The sequence below is a fragment of the Hyla sarda genome, chromosome 9, assembly GCF_029499605.1.
Source record: "Hyla sarda isolate aHylSar1 chromosome 9, aHylSar1.hap1, whole genome shotgun sequence".
Taxonomy (NCBI): domain Eukaryota; kingdom Metazoa; phylum Chordata; class Amphibia; order Anura; family Hylidae; genus Hyla; species Hyla sarda.
Window position 1 is genome coordinate 19636011 of NC_079197.1, and position 16104 is coordinate 19652114.

General features: G+C 46.2%; 1 long non-coding RNA gene across 1 annotated transcript in view; it reads left to right on the forward strand.

Annotated features, from left to right (window-relative positions):
- Positions 1–8619: 8619 nt before the first annotated feature.
- LOC130290762 (uncharacterized) overlaps positions 8620–16104 on the forward strand; it is a 30074-nt gene continuing 22589 nt past the window's right edge. Inside the window, exon 1 of the long non-coding RNA XR_008847687.1 lies at positions 8620–8651. This is a non-coding gene — a long non-coding RNA (uncharacterized LOC130290762). The remainder of the gene's footprint in view (positions 8652–16104) is intronic.

The following is a 16104-nucleotide window of genomic DNA, read 5'->3' on the forward strand; positions in this document are numbered from 1 at the left end:
CCAGTCCCCTTGCTCCATCCAGAATTGTGAATTTAAAAGATCCTGAGCCTCCATAACCTCGAAGTGTTTTTCTTCAGTAAAAGGTGTTTTAAGTTCACATCATACCTGTGTTTGTTTTGTTCTCTGCACTGAACGACAAGGACACTGCACATAACACATAACTTACATCTGTGCAGCCCCCCTTTACTGCGCTAACATTAAAGGGGTACTCCAGGGAACTAAACTCATAGCCCATCCTTTCCATCTCATCAAACTATTTAATTTTCTATATTCTATTGGCTCGTGACGTCACGCATGTCACGAGCCTCTGGCGCTGCACCCGATTCTCTTAACGAACGCCGGGTGCAGCATGGAGATCACAAGGGTCAGACTGGAAAGAACTACACAACTTTCAGCATACAGTAGCTTATACGTCGTCCTGGAAGGATTAAGATTTTTAAATAGAAGTAATTTAGAAATCTGTTTAACTTTCTGGCACCAGTTGATTTAAAAAAAAAAGGAAAAAAAAAAACGTTTTCCACAGGAGTACCCCTTTAAGTCTCATTTTTTTCCACCACAAATTGGCCACTTATGGTAGTCATCACTTCTTAGCCTCATTGGCTCTGTCCCATACATATTCTTCTTAAAGGGGTATTCCGCCCCCAGACATCTTATCCCCTATCCAAAGGATAGTGGATAAGATGTCAGATCGCCGCGGTCCCGCTGCTGGGGATCCCCGCTGCGGCACCGCGCTATCATTACAGCACAGAGCGAGTTCGCTCTGTGCGTAATGACGGGCGATACGGGGGACGGAGCAGCGTGACGTCATGGCGCCGCCTCTCGTGACATCACGGCCCGTCCCCTTAATGCAAGTCTATGGGAGGGGGCGTGACGACCGCCATGCCCCCTCCCATAGACTTGTATTGAAAGGGGCGGGCCGTGACATCACGAGGGGCGGAGCCGTGACGTAACGATGCTCCGGCTCCTGTATCGTCCGTCATTACGTGCAGAGCGAACTCGCTCTGTGCAGTAATGACAGCGGGGTGCCGCAGCGGGGATCCCGGGGGTCCCCAGCAGCGGGACCGCGGCGATCTGACATCTTATCCCCTATCCTTTGGATAGGGGCGGAGTACCCCTTTAAATTCTTGCCTTGTTCTTTTCAGTCCCAGGGATTTTCTTGATAGTTCTTCCTCCTCCTCTACCTGGCCTGTGTAATGATTTCAGCCCATCTGGTATTGACTGCAGTGAGTTATAGGCGGTGATTTTGCAGCATACGTGGCCTCAGACAGAACTGCCAGTAATTTCTCTTTTATTAGTATTCAATAGACCTATAAATTTGTTCAGTAACACCATGGAGAGACGTCAGGTGCATGTTCTGCCTCGCACAACCCGCCTGCTGCTTCCTGGAGGCCTCCGACCGGTCACTTTTAGTCATTTTGGAGCATTTTATAGATTCCTTCACCTATTTCTTTACAAAGCCTCAGCCGCTCTGGTGAATTCCTGCTCACAGTGATGACCCTGTTGCTGCCAGATACATGATACAGTGGTCCCTCAACATACGATGGTAATCCGTTCCAAACGGACCATCGTTTGTTGAAACCATCGCATGTTGAGGGATCCGTGCAATGTAAAGTATAGGACAGTGGTCTACAACCTACGGACCTTCAGATGTTGCAAAACTACAACACCCAGCATGCCCGGACAGCCGTTGGCTGTCCGGGCATGCTGGGTGTTGTAGTTTTGCAACATCTGGAGGTCCGCAGGTTGAAGACCACTGTTAGAGAAAGTTGTACTCACCTGTCCCCGCCTCTCCGGACCGTCACCGCTCGTCACCGCTGCCCGGGATGTCGCTGTCCATCGCTGTCGCCGCGTCCCCGAGGTGTCCCCGACGCTCCGGCAAGGCCTCTGGCATCCGCGCGCTCCGTCGCTGCCATCACGTTGCTACGCACGACGCTCCTATTGGATGACGGGACGGCGTGCGCAGCGACGTGATGACGTCGATGGAGAGCGCCGACGATGCAGGGGATCCCGAAGAGGACGCGCCGGAGCCCCGAGGACAGGTAAGTGATCGTCAGCGGACCACACGGGGCGCCGTAAACGGCTATCCGGTGGCAGCTGAAGCAGTCTGTGCTGCCGGATAGCCGTTTATGCATGTTGAAATTATCGTATGTCGGGGCCATCGTAGGTTGAGGGGTCACTGTATTCATTGAATATTGATCAGATAAGGACAATGGTGAACGGCACAGAATATCAAACATTCTGGATCATCAGAGAAGGGTGGTAGCCCAGCACAGAAGTACCAGTTATTACTCCAAACTCAGGTGGCTATAGCCTTAAAGGGGTACTCCGTCCCTAGACATCCTATCCCCTAGCCAAAGGATAGGGGATAAGATGTCTGATCTAGGGGGTCCTGCCGCTGGGGACCCCCACGATCTCCCTGTTGCACCCGGAGTTCCTTTGGCGCGTTGGGTGCAGCGCCGGAGGCTCGTGACGTCACGGCCATGCCCCGCTTGTGACGTTACGGTCACGCCCCCTCAATGCAAGTCTATGGAAGGGGGCGTGACGCAGCCAAGATCGCGGGGGTCCCCAGTGGCGGGACCCATGTGATCAGACATCTTATCCCCTATCCTTTGGATAGGGGATAAGATGTCTAGGGGCGGGGTACCCCTTTAAAAAGTTTGATGAACATTCAAAAGTCTTTTTTTTTAAATGCTAAGGCCTTTATCTCTGTGTTTATCAAATTGCGAATGTATCTTCGGTGTTTCTGTGTAGTACATGCATGCACTGAGTCTTAAAGGGGTACTCCCGTGGAAAACCTTTTTTTTTTTTTTTTTTTTTTTTTTAAATCAGCTGGTGCCAGAAAGTTAAACAGATTTGTAAATTACTTCTATTAAAAAATCTTAATCCTTCCAGTACTTTTTAGGGGCTATATACTACAGAGGAAATGCTTATCTTTTTAGATTTCTCTGATGTCATGACCCCAGTGCTCTCTGCTGACCTCTGCTGTCCATTTTAAGAACTGTCCAGAGAAGGAAAAAAATCCTCATAGCAAACATATGCTGCTCGGGACAGTTCCTAAAATGGACAGCAGAGGTCAGCAGAGAGCACTGTGGTCATGACATCAGAGAAATCTAAAAAGATAAGCATTTCCTCTGTAGTATACAGCCCCTAAAACATACTGGAAGGATTAAGATTTTTTTATAGAATTAATTTACAAATCTGTTTAACTTTCTGACACCAGTTGATTTAAAAAAAAAAAAAAGTTTTCCACGGGAGTACCCCTTTAAGCAGAGTATTAGGGGTTAACAATTGCTTACCCATAAGTCTAATGCATCATGTACAGAGAAGAATCTGATCACTATCTTGCCACATGTTAACCTCATAGTCAATTAATGCTAAGAGTAATAAGGTTCCACCCCTTTTCCCAGGATAAGGAGTGCAAAGCCCAGATTCTAGTCAGTGTGAGCCTAGACTCCATACAGTGAGCACCCATGCTCTTACATGAGAAAGTGACCTTTATCTAGAATTTCCTGCCTAGCTAGACCCGCTGGAAGGGGTAGAAAAAGGTATAATTGAAGGGAGGAAAATTCTGAGGACCTTATTGCAATGAAGAACTAGTCGCATTATCCTAAGGCCTAGTTTGTGACAGACCACATATGGGGGTCACCTTCTGGATACGCCATCAGAGTCGTGTCACAGCCCATAACTGTAAGGGGAAAGGAATCCTTGTACATTCTCCATGGATCACCCCCATGAAGACCTTTCACAGTTTGCTCAGATAAATAGGACATAAGCTATTGCAATGCCCATGCCAGTCTACATCCATAAAGGGGAATTCCGGTGAAATTTTTTTTTTCATATCAACTGGCTCCAGATAGTTAAACTGATTTGTAAATCACTTCTATAAAAAAAAAAAAAAAAAAAAAATCTTAATCCTACCAGTAGTTATCAGATGTTAAAGTTCTGTAGTTCTTTCCAGTCTGGCCACAGTGCTCTCTGCTGACACCTCTGTCTGTCTCAGGAACTGTCCAGAGCAGGAGAGGTTTGCTATGGGAATATTCTCCTACTCTGGACAGTTCCGGAGACAGACAGAGGTTTCAACAGAGAGCACTGTGGGCAGACAGAAAAGAAAAAATCTACTTCAGCAGCTGATAAGTACTGGTAGGATTAAGATATTTTTTTTAAAGGAAGTCATTTACAAATCTGTTTAATTTTCTGGAGCCAGGTGTAGTCCACTCAAGCCACGTGATACTGTGGTGGCCTAAGGGGTGCTGTATAGTTAGACTAGAGTTTTTGACACCAGGAGTGTTAACCACCCCACTATCAAGGATAAGCCATCGCCTTTGCCAGGTGCCGGGCGAAGAAACACCTCAAATGCCAGGTTACGGAATTTTCAATGTTATACAGACAAGAACAGCTCACTTGTTTCTGGGCACTATGGGACTTGAAGTCCTTGCAGATTAACTTGTGACTTAGATTTAGCTGAGACTGGTCTGAACTTGAATTGGACAGATTGACTGACTTGCTGAATTGATTTAGGTGAGTTTGACTAGACTTTACTCTTGATTGAAGAAGACATAGAAGATATTGACTTAGAGACAAAAGAGATGGCTGCCACCGGCTTAGACTTTCTACACAGGGGCTTTAGGGTTAGGGCTTACCGGCCAGGATGAACCTATTTGGACCTGAGTTGCCTGAGGCTTTCAATCACATTAGGCACACTAAGGTACAGTATTAGCCCCTAACAGATTATGGGTGTTGTACCACAAATCTGTATAATATGGCTATGGCCTGAAACCTGCAACAGTACCCACAGACAGTACCAATACAGTAGAGTACCAATCATAGTGTACGTACAGCTGGTCTAGTTTCCTTAATAGTGCCAGCCATGTCTTCCCCAGGGTACCACATGTTACCCTCCAGAAGTTGATTGGAGCTTGCTGTACCCATCACCATGTACCATGTGAAGTCTGGATTTCGGTCTCCCCTTCCAAATATCTACCTGATGTTCCAGCTGCAAACATAATACATGGACTCAGACTTCCAGTGTCGTTCATGTAGAGGAAGCTGTATGGATGGATCAGCCAGCCCTAACACTGCAAAGGCGAAAGCTGAGACGTATTATTTTTGGTCTGAAATCAGCTCAAACATGACCCAGAGAACCCAGCCAATGGTAACAACAGGATTCTTCATAATTCTCCATAAAATATCTTCAGTCTATGGACTGTGGCCAACTACACCTGTCACGAGGTTGTCTTTAGTTATAGGGGATAAGTGTACAGTCGTGGGGGGCTTCCTGCTTGGTTTCCCAGTGATCTACTGATTGTCTATGGGAGCTGCCAGAGATAGCTAAGTAGAGTTTTACAGAAGCAGGTAAATGCTATATAGACAACAATATGGTCACAAAGTATCCTTCATGGTCGGACAACCACCTTCTATGAGTCAGAACAGAGAACCACCTTCTATGAGCAGCTACCCTTATGGTGGACTTAATTTATTTGTGGCGCACTAGTGCTACTGACTGAGGTGCAGGGTATATGGATCATGTTTGTGATGCCAAATATTGTGGCACACTAGTGCTACTGACTGAGGTGTAGGGTGTATAGTTCCTAAGTGTGACGCTCAAGATTTTGTGGTGGCCACGGGGAGTTAGACAGACTGTGGTACGTGACTCAGGTTGGTTAGATGTCTCACTACATGATGCCAGGGCACCGTTAACCTACACGGTCCAAGGATCCAACAGCTTCTCCTGGGCCAGGCGTGTGATAATAATAACACAGATGCCAGGTTACAGATTACTGTCTTTACTGAGGCAGGAGTAGTTTTTACAATCCTCACAATGCAGATTAGAGAAGAGGAAATGCAGAGTAACCCTTGGGAGCCCTGTAGACTTGCTGGGACTTGTAGTATTTTACATCTACTTGGCTTTACTTGTTGCAGACCTAGGATGAGGCTTCCCACGCTGACTTGGTTTCTGATAGTCTCCAATTAAAGCTACACCGCCAGGGTATGAAATGGCCTTGGGGATCCAGCTGCCGGAGGCTTTCTACTCTATCTATCCCCTGCTAGCACTGTGTGGCTGGTCGACTCACTGTCTTCTGTGTCCACAACTAGGAATTTCTGACTCCTCCTGGGCTGGGAACACTTGCAGAATGGCATGGTTGCTTACTTGAAGATTTTCTTTAGGCTTCCCTTGAATCACCTCACACTCCTGCTGACTCCTCTCCACACTACAGCTCACACTGAGCTCTTCATTCAATAGGAGACCGATATCATTGGCACCGGGGGGGGGGGGGGGGGGGGGGGGAGTGGAAGTTAAAGTTTCTTATTTTAATGGCGGCACCCGGGCATATAGGATAAATAAAGATTTGGCCAGAGTACCCCTTTAAAGCACATCTGTCACCTAAGTTGAATGTACAGTAGTCCTATAAACAGGTTTGTAGTTAGGTGGCCAAAAACAAGCTTAAAAACACTTTGTAATTACCCTTTCTAATACACTCCTTTATAAGCCATAATCCTTATAAAGAACATAATCCTTTCTGGCTGCAGCATCATCTTTGTCCCAGCTGAAGCACAGGCAGGGACAAAGTCTACAAAGTTAGGGTGGGACTAGTAATCCTCTGTGCTCACTCCTGTCCTATACGACTGTAGCATGAAAACAGAGAGGAAGGGGTTACAGAGCAGCCTGCAGTGATTGGATGAAGAGACCCAGCACAGTACAGCAGACTCAGGAAGGAAGTGAATGCATGGTGGGTAAGGGCGGGCTCAGTGCTTGCCTCGGACACGCCCCTTCCTGAGCAGTGGATGTCAGAATGAGTGAGCAGCAGAACGGCGGGATTTGTAAGCCAAATACAGAAGCTAGACACAAAGAAAATCTTAAGCATCTGCATGACCTAGTGGGTAACATATAGAAGCATTATTTTTTTTCTGTGATATGACAGATACCTTTTAAAGGAGAGATACTGCAGCAGCACCCCTTCCTCTCCCCTCCTCCCTTTCTAGTATATACTTTTTTACACAAGATGGATTTTTGGGAGATGAAATTTTTTAATTTTTTTATTTTTATTTTTAAACAAGGAAGATAATGCTTTCCTCTAAAACAGTGGTCTCCAACCTGGAGACCTCCAGATGTTGCAAAACTACAACTCCCAGCATGCCCGGACAGCCGTTGGCTGTCCGGGCATGCTGGGAGTTGTAGTTTTGCAACATCTGGAGGTCCGCAGGTTGGAGACCACTGCTCTAAAAGCTGTATAAAATTTCTAATACTACTGATACGCCTTATGACAATGAGAACTAACACGGGGCCAGGACAGAACCATTAATCAGAATTCTCAGTACTGAACGTTACATCGCACACAATGGACGACCCTGCGGCTTGGCTGCCGCTCACAATAACAGGTCTTGCTCTCAAATTGCGAGTTATTTTGGCAAAAACCGAGCGTGCGAATGAATAAAATGAAGGCAGGACGATTGGCAGACGGCAGTACACACAGACAGATAATGGTCATCCGTGGGCCGGCTAGCCAGAGAATGATCCAAGCTATTGTTTGGCTTCGTACTAGCCCTCGGGGCTTCGGTCTTGTCGAGAAAAAAATTCACAATTTGGCCAATATTCTATGACTACGTGACTGCATTTACTTCTAAAACATCTTAATTTTAGGTTATTTATTAATATATGAATACAGTGACCCCTCGACCTACGATGGCCCGACATATGATCATTTCAACATACGATGGTCTCTCAGAGGCAGCAGCAACATACGATGCTTTTTTATGTCGGGGCCATCGCATAAACGGCTATCCGGCAGCGCAGACTGCTTCAGCTGCCACCGGATAGGTGTTTACGGTGCCCCGTGTGCTCCGGTGATGGTCACTTACCTGTCCTCGGGGCTCCGGCGCGTCCTCTTCGGGATCCCCTGCATCGTCAGCGCTCTCCATCGACGTCATCACGTCGCTGCGTACGCCGTCCCGTCATCCAATAGGAGCACCGTGCGTAGCGACGTGATGGCGGCGACGGAGAGCGAGGATGCCGGGGAAGCAGAGGCCTTGCCGGAGCGTCGGGGACACCACGGGGACAGCGATGGACGGCGACATCCCGGGCAGCGGTGACGGTCCAGAGCGGCGGGGACACCCCGGCGACGCGACGACAGCAATGGACGGTGATATCCCGGGCAGCGGTGACGAGCGGTGACGGTCCGGAGCGGCGGGGACAGGTGAGTACAACTTCCTAAACCAGTGGTCTACAACCTGCGGACCTCCAGATGTTGCAAAACTACAACACCCAGCATGCCCGGACAGCCAACGGCTGTCCGGGCATGCTGGGTGTTGTAGTTTTGCAACGTCTGGAGGTTCGCAGGTTGTAGACCACTGTCCTATACTTAACATTGCACAGATCCCTCAACATGCGATGGTTTCAACAAACGATGGTCCGTTTGGAACGGATTACCATCGTATGTTGAAGGACCACTGTAATTGGAGGAGATGTATCAAAACCTGTGCGGAGGAAAAGTTGCCCAGTTGCCCATAGCAACCAATCAGCTCGCTTCTTTCATTTTTTAACAAGGCCTCTGCAAAATGAAAGAAGCGATCTGATTGGTTGCTATGGGCAACTGGGCAACTTTCCCTCTGCTCGTGTTTCAATAAATCTCCCCCAGTATCCATTGCAATGGAATGTGGGTAATGTGCTTCATTATCACTGCTTGCTGTCAGTTGATGGAAATATTTCCGGCTTACAGACATGCTGGTCATAGACACAATCTATGGTCTCAAAACTGCGGCCCGTCAGCGTTGGCTGTCCGGGCATGCTGGGAGTTGTAGTTTTGCAACATCTGGAGGGGCCGCAGTTTGGAGACTACTGGATTAAGGTGTTTCCAGCCATAGCTAATACATGGGTGATCTTGTGACATATATGGTAGCATTGAGTGCTCCAGAGCAGGCGCTTCCTTACATACATGGTTGCCTATGGAGGAGCATGTGATGATACCCGCTGGGGAGTAACCATAGGGGGTGTAGATGTAGCAGTCGCACCAGGACCCTGTGACTGAAAGGGCCCCAAGGCACCTTTCCCCTTTAAAGGGGTACTTTGGTGGAAAACTTTTTTTTTTCTTAACCCCTTAAGGACGCAGGACGTAAATGTACGTCCTGGTGAGGTGGTACTTAACGCACCAGGACGTACATTTACGTCCTAAGCATAACCGCGGGCATCGGAGCGATGCCCGTGTCATGCGCGGCTGATCCCGGCTGCTGATCGCAGCCAGGGACCCGCCGGCAATGGCTGACGCCCGCGATCTCGCGGGCGTCCGCCATTAACCCCTCAGGTGCCGGGATCAATACAGATCCCGGCATCTGCGGCAGTTCGCGATTAAAATGAACGATCGGATCGCCCGCAGCGCTGCTGCGTGGATCCGATCATTCATAACGCCGCACGGAGGTCCCCTCACCTTCCTCCGTGCGGCTCCCGGCGTCTCCTGCTCTGGTCTGTGATCGAGCAGACCAGAGCAGGAGATGACCGATAATACTGATCTGTTCTATGTCCTATACATAGAACAGATCAGTATTAGCAATCATGGTATTGCTATGAATAGTCCCCTATGGGGACTATTCAAGTGTAAAAAAAAATGTAAAAAAATGTAAAAGTAAAAGTAAAAAAAAAGTGAAAAATCCCCTCCCCCAATAAAAAAGTAAAACGTCCGTTTTTTCCTATTTTTCCCCCAAAAAGCGTAAAAAACATTTTTTATAGACATATTTGGTATCGCCGCGTGCGTAAATGTCCGAACTATTAAAATAAAATGTTAATGATCCCGTACGGTGAACGGCGTGAACGAAAAAAATTTTTAAAAGTCCAAAATTCCTACTTTTTTAATACATTTTATTAAAAAAAAAATTATAAAAAATGTATTAAAAGTTTTTTATATGCAAATGTGGTATCAAAAAAAGTACAGATCATGGCGCAAAAAATGAGCCCCCATACCGCCGCTTATACGGAAAAATAAAAAAGTTATAAGTCATCAAAATAAAGGGATTATAAACGTACTAATTTGGTTAAAAAGTTTGTGATTTTTTTTAAGCGCAACAATAATATAAAAGTATATAATAATGGGTATCATTTTAATCGTATTGACCCTCAGAATAAAGAACACATGTCATTTTTACCATAAATTGTACGGCGTGAAAACGAAACCTTCCAAAATTAGCAAAATTGCGTTTTTCGTTTTAATTTCCCCACAAAAATAGTGTTTTTTGGTTGCGCCATACATTTTATGATATAATGAGTGATGTCATTACAAAGGACAACTGGTCGCGCAAAAAACAAGCCCTCATACTAGTCTGTGGATGAAAATATAAAAGAGTTATGATTTTTAGAAGGCGAGGAGGAAAAAATGAAAACGTAAAAATTAAATTGTCTGAGTCCTTAAGGCCAAAATGGGCTGAGTCCTTAAGGGGTTAATAAACTGGTGCCAGAACGTTAAACAGATTTGTAAATTACTTCTATTAAAAAATCTACAGAGGAAATTCTTTTCTTTTTGGAACACAGAGCTCTCTGCTGACATCACGAGCACAGTGCTCTCTGCTGACACCTCTGTCCATTTTGAGAACTATCCAGGGTAGGAGAAAATCCCCATAGAAAACATATATGCTGCTCTGGACAGTTCGTAAAATGGCCAGAGATGTCAGCAAAGAGCACTGTGGTCATGATGTCAGCAGAGAGCACTGTGCTCTAAAAAGAAAAAAATTTCCTCTGGAGTATACAGCAGCTAATAAGTACTGGAAGGATTGAGAGTTTTTAATAGAAGTAATTTACAAATCTGTTTAACTTTCTGGCATCAGTTGATAAAAAATAAAAAAATAAAAAAAAGTTTTCCACCGGAGTACCCCTTTGAGAAGACACCAGTAAAATAAATAAGACATGGCATCCTGTTAGAGATTTTGCATTGGGGCCCACAAGTTAGGCCTCTGGATACACTTCATTGTGCCTCCTCCCCCCGTGTCTGCGCTACTTGCTTGAGCGCAGCGTACCAGTATGATGGAGGATAGGTGACTTGTAACATCCCGTGCTCCTCCATAGGCAGCAGTGTTGAGCGGCATAGGCCATATTCGAATTCGCGAATATTCGCGAATATATGGACGAATATTCGTCATATATTTGCGAATATTCGCATATTTGTTATATTTTTGTTTTATTTTCGCATCTGCGAAAATTCGCGCATGCGAAAATTAACATATGTGAATATTCGCATATGCTAAAATTAACGTGCGAAAATTCGCATATGCGAATTTTCGCAAATGCGAATTTTCGCACGTCAGTCTCACACAGTAGTATTACAGCCTTCTTTACACCACACAAGCTGGAAGCAGAGAGGGGTGATCACTGTGATGTGTACTGTGTAAAAAAAAACAAAAAAAACGAATATTCGTAATTACGAATATATAGCGCTATATTCGCGAAATTTGCGAATTCGCGAATATGCGATATTCGCGAATAATATTCGAATTGCTAATATTCGTGAGCAACACTAATAGGCAGCCACCTATGGACGATAAGCATCCAGCTGCAGGCAGGGACCGAAGACTGGGCAGGAGCAGACCTGGCGATGTGACATAAAGGGAGCCACATAGAAGCCTCGGAGTGTATGGAAGTTATACATTATACTCACAGCAGGGTTATGTCCAATGGGTTCTCCACTGGAAAATTTTTTTTTAAACATGTGTGATAGCCTGGGGGAGTGTAGCTGTGCGGTGACTAAAGGGTGCTTGTTAACCCTTGCTATTCGTGACGCCAGGGTGAGGGCTCCTCAGTAATGCTTGTCCTACCGCCACCCTTCCCAAGAGCGATAGGGAGGTAGATAATAAGGGAATGTCCACAACCAGAAAGTTTTCTGAAACAGTTGTAACTTTTACTGAAGATTTTATGCAAGCTTCATAACCGCAACAGTTGCTATACATGCAAGCTTTCATTGGAGATTGACAAAGGTTGGGACTTTAGCAGTTTAGAGTCTTTAGGTTAATATGCGCTGTTCCACTGGATTTAGGAGATTTAGTTGCGGTCCAGTAGTCACATTAGCTTTAGCGGGGGTAGTTTAGAACTCACGGTTTAAGTTCCGCTGAGGCCGGTAGGTTTTCAGGCCTAGCGTGTCTTTGCAAGTTGTGCAGATCTGTCCTGCTAGTCCGGCATCCATGAGAGCAGCAACCCAAGAGAGCGATAATTGGCTACAGCTCCCTTATATGGGCAGTGGGCTGGACTAGTGCTAATTGGTCCATACTTGTGTCAATCACCATTACAAAGGATTATGGGTAACGTGACCCAAGGACCTCCAAAGGTCCTCCAACATACCATAGAGGATATTAACATGTCACATAACCAAAGGTCCTGCGGCGCTAAACAAGGTAAGTACTATACATTATATTAAATATACGCTATTATGAAATATATACATATATCAACATTATAGAATTAGAGTAGAGAAGAGGCGACTAGGGGCTGTCCCACCTGGGGGACCCTACCTGAGCGTAGTCACTCTGACTTTGGGGACTACCACACTAGGTACGGTATGCAATACCGTACCGGGACACGACACATGTTAAACAGATTTGTAAATTACTTCTATTTAAAAATCTCTATCCTTCCAGTACTTCTCAGCTGCTGTATGCTCCAGAGGAAGTTCTTTTCTTTTTGAATTTCCTTTCTGTCTGACCACAGTGCTCTCTGCAAATCCTTATAGAAACCTGTCCTGCTCTGGACAGTTCCTGACATGGACAGAGGTGTCAGCAGAGAGAACTGTGGTCAGACAGAAAAGAAATTCAAAAAGAAAAGAACTTCCTCTGAAGCATACAGCAAATAATAATAATAATAATTTTTTCCAGGGGAGTACCCCTTTAAAGGTGGCCAACCCATTTATTGATAGGTCTCTCCCTGAATGGGTATAGGTAGAGATCTATCTATCAAGGCCTGAGGGGCAGGCGTAAACCACCGGAGACACGGAGCAGGAGAGGTTCGATTTGTTCCTGCTCTGGACAGTTCCTGACATGGACAGAGGTGGCAGCAGAGAGCACTGTGGTCAGACTGGAAAGAACTACACAACTTCCTCTGAAGCATACAGCAGCTGATAAGTACTGGAAGGATTAAGATTTTCAAACAGAAGGATTTACAAATCTGTTTAACTTCCTGTCACCAGTCGATTTGAAAACATTTGTTTTTCACTTGTTTTCCACCGGAGGACCCCTTTAATAACTATATTAACATTGGCAGTTTGGTATATTTGACACATTTCCCTTCGCCCAAAGAATCCTGTCTGGAAGGGTTAGCAGATACCTTCAGCGCAATGTGCTGTCATGTTTATAAGAACCAGATCGGAGATGAGTAATGAGTCAGTGTTCATGTTTACTCAGTAATCCACAAGCCGTGACATGGAGTGGTCTGAGAAGCACGCGAGACAATGCAACACATGGGATCTGCAAGATGTCAGAAACATAATGTTGGCTTGGTGGGTCTTCTACACCTCACTGAAACATGGTGGGCCTCATATCCTATAACGGGCAATGGATGCGGATCCACTGTGCCGCTCAAAGGCTTTGACTGTGAATCACTGTGGGTATTGTAAGTAGCTGCTAGGTTTTTAACTTCTAACCCTCTTCTATGAGGATCTGGTAGTTGCTGCTGGGGGCCACCAGGTCGTCGCTACCTCTGAAAGTGTCTATGTTATAGTGGTATCAAAACCGAATGACCAGGGAGTCAGGAGTTTGTCTGGCGCAGAGAGGAACCATCAGGCAGCCAAGTAAAATCAATGGATTTATTAGATGCAACACGTCTTAGGCTGGGTTCACACTACGTTTTGTCCCATACGGGAGCGCATACGGCAGGGGGGAGCTAAAACCTCGCGCTCCCGTATGTCACCGTATGCGCTCCCGTATGTCGTTCATTTCAATGAGCCGACCGGAGTGAAACGTTCGGTCCGGTCGGCTCATTTTTGCGCCGTATGCGCTTTTACAACCGGACCTAAAGCCGTGGTTGACCACAGTTTTAGGTCCGGTTGTAAAAGCGCATACGACGCAAAAATGAGCCGACCGGACCGAACGTTTCACTCCGGTCGGCTCATTGAAATGAATGACATACGGGAGCGCATACGGTGACATACGGGAGCGCGAGCTTTTAGCTCCCCCCTGCCGTATGCGCTCCCGTATGGGAGAAAACGTAGTGTGAACCCAGCCTTACCCAGGAGGGCTGCAGTGGACCTTCTTCTATATCTCTTCTGCTCTTAACCTTGTTGTGTGTGGGCGCACAACCAACTTTGGTAAGCGGCTTGGGAATTACCGTCCCCTACCCCCACCTGCAAGATCTACTGATCCCGCACATGAGGCGCCTTCCTCCCTCTCTCTAGATTTCATGTTATAGTGGTGGAAGAAACGGCTACTACCAAGACCTTGTTGTTGGAAGTGTGGAGCTGCCAAAGATGCCGGATGTGGTGCTCTGTTTAGATTCAGTATACGGTCCAGTGTGTGAGAAATACACTTGTTCGAAACATCAATATTCATAGAAAGTAAAAAAAGGGGCACTCACCATCCATGCAGTAAAATCTTCCATCTTTATTTCGGCATTAAAATATGATATTTCATGCCGGCAGGCTAGCCTGCCGGCATGAAATATCATATTTTAATGACGAAATAAAGATGGAAGATTTTACTGCATGGATGGTGAGTGCCCTTTTTTTTACTTTCTATTGTGGTGTCCCGGTACAGGACCTTGTCCTGTTCCTGGCCTAAGTCCCCTCAGGAAGAGTCCCTGCAGTCCATAGGGCTCTTCTGCAGGGTTTCCCCCCTTGCTCTTCAGTTACTGCCTCATATTAATGCATTGTAAATGTATTGTGCGTATTGATCATTGTATATAAAGTTGAACAAATGTATAGGACCTTCCTGGGTCATGTGATACTGTCATGTGATGTGCCCAGAGTTTCCTGGGTACAGGACCTCCAGGCCTTGCAACTAGAGATGAGCGAACTTACAGTAAATTCGATTCGTCACAAACTTCTCGGCTCGGCAGTTGATGACTTTTCCTGCGTAAATTAGTTCAGCCTTCAGGTGCTCCGGTGGGCTGGAAAAGGTGAATACATTCCTAGGAAAGAGTCTCCTAGGACTGTATCCAGCTTTTCCAGCCCACCGGAGCACCTGAAAGCTGAACTCATTTATGCAGGAAAAGTCATCAACTGCCGAGCCGAGAAGTTTGCGAGGAATCGAATTTACTGTAAGTTCGCTCATCTCTACTTGCAACCAATGGGATTAGTCCAGCCTCCCTAGTATATAAGGGGCTGTAGTCTGTAAATTCACTCTCTTAGTTCCTGGCACTCAAGCAATCACAATCAGCATATATACTACTCAATTCATCTAATTTAGGCCAAAGCCTAAGGAATCCGCAGCCACTAAAACCGTGAGTTACCAAGCTCAATCTACAATTCCTAGTGACTACTATTCAACTCAAGCATATAATTAGTAGCACAGTGGCCTGCATAAATCTCAAGACTACAAGTCCCAGCAAGCCTGTGAGGTACCCTGCATCCTGGTTGCCTCTTGAGAAACTGTATAACTGTAAAGACTGTTCCATAAGAAGTTTAAGTAAAAGTTCCAGTTATTTGCACAATTCCTGCTGTGGACATTCCATTATTTCCTGCCGTTTTTGGGCCGGTTGTCGGCAGGGCCTACTACAGAAAACAACCGCACCTTGGCGTCACGACAAATCAGGGGTTAATAACACCTTGCCCCACAGGGTTAAATGGGTTATCCACCATAAGGTGATTTTAGTATGTACCTGTTTGGGTTTACTTACCGAGCGGCAGGAAGAGTCTCCCCCGCACCCGTCCCTCCCGCATCGGCTCCTGGCTCACTCCTTCCCCCATGAAACTCCTGTCCTGGGTGCCTCCAGTTGTTTTACCACTACAACTCCCAGCATGCCCTGACAGCCAATAGATGTCAGGGCATGCTGGGAGTTGTAGTGGTGAAACAGCTGGAGGCACCCTGTCAGGAGAACTAAGGGCGGAAGTCCCCCCCAGCAGGCATCAGTGACGTGGTGCCTGCTGGGGAAGTCTGCCTGGTAGTGAGCACACTACCAGGCAGACTAAATGCCATTTTAAAAATAGT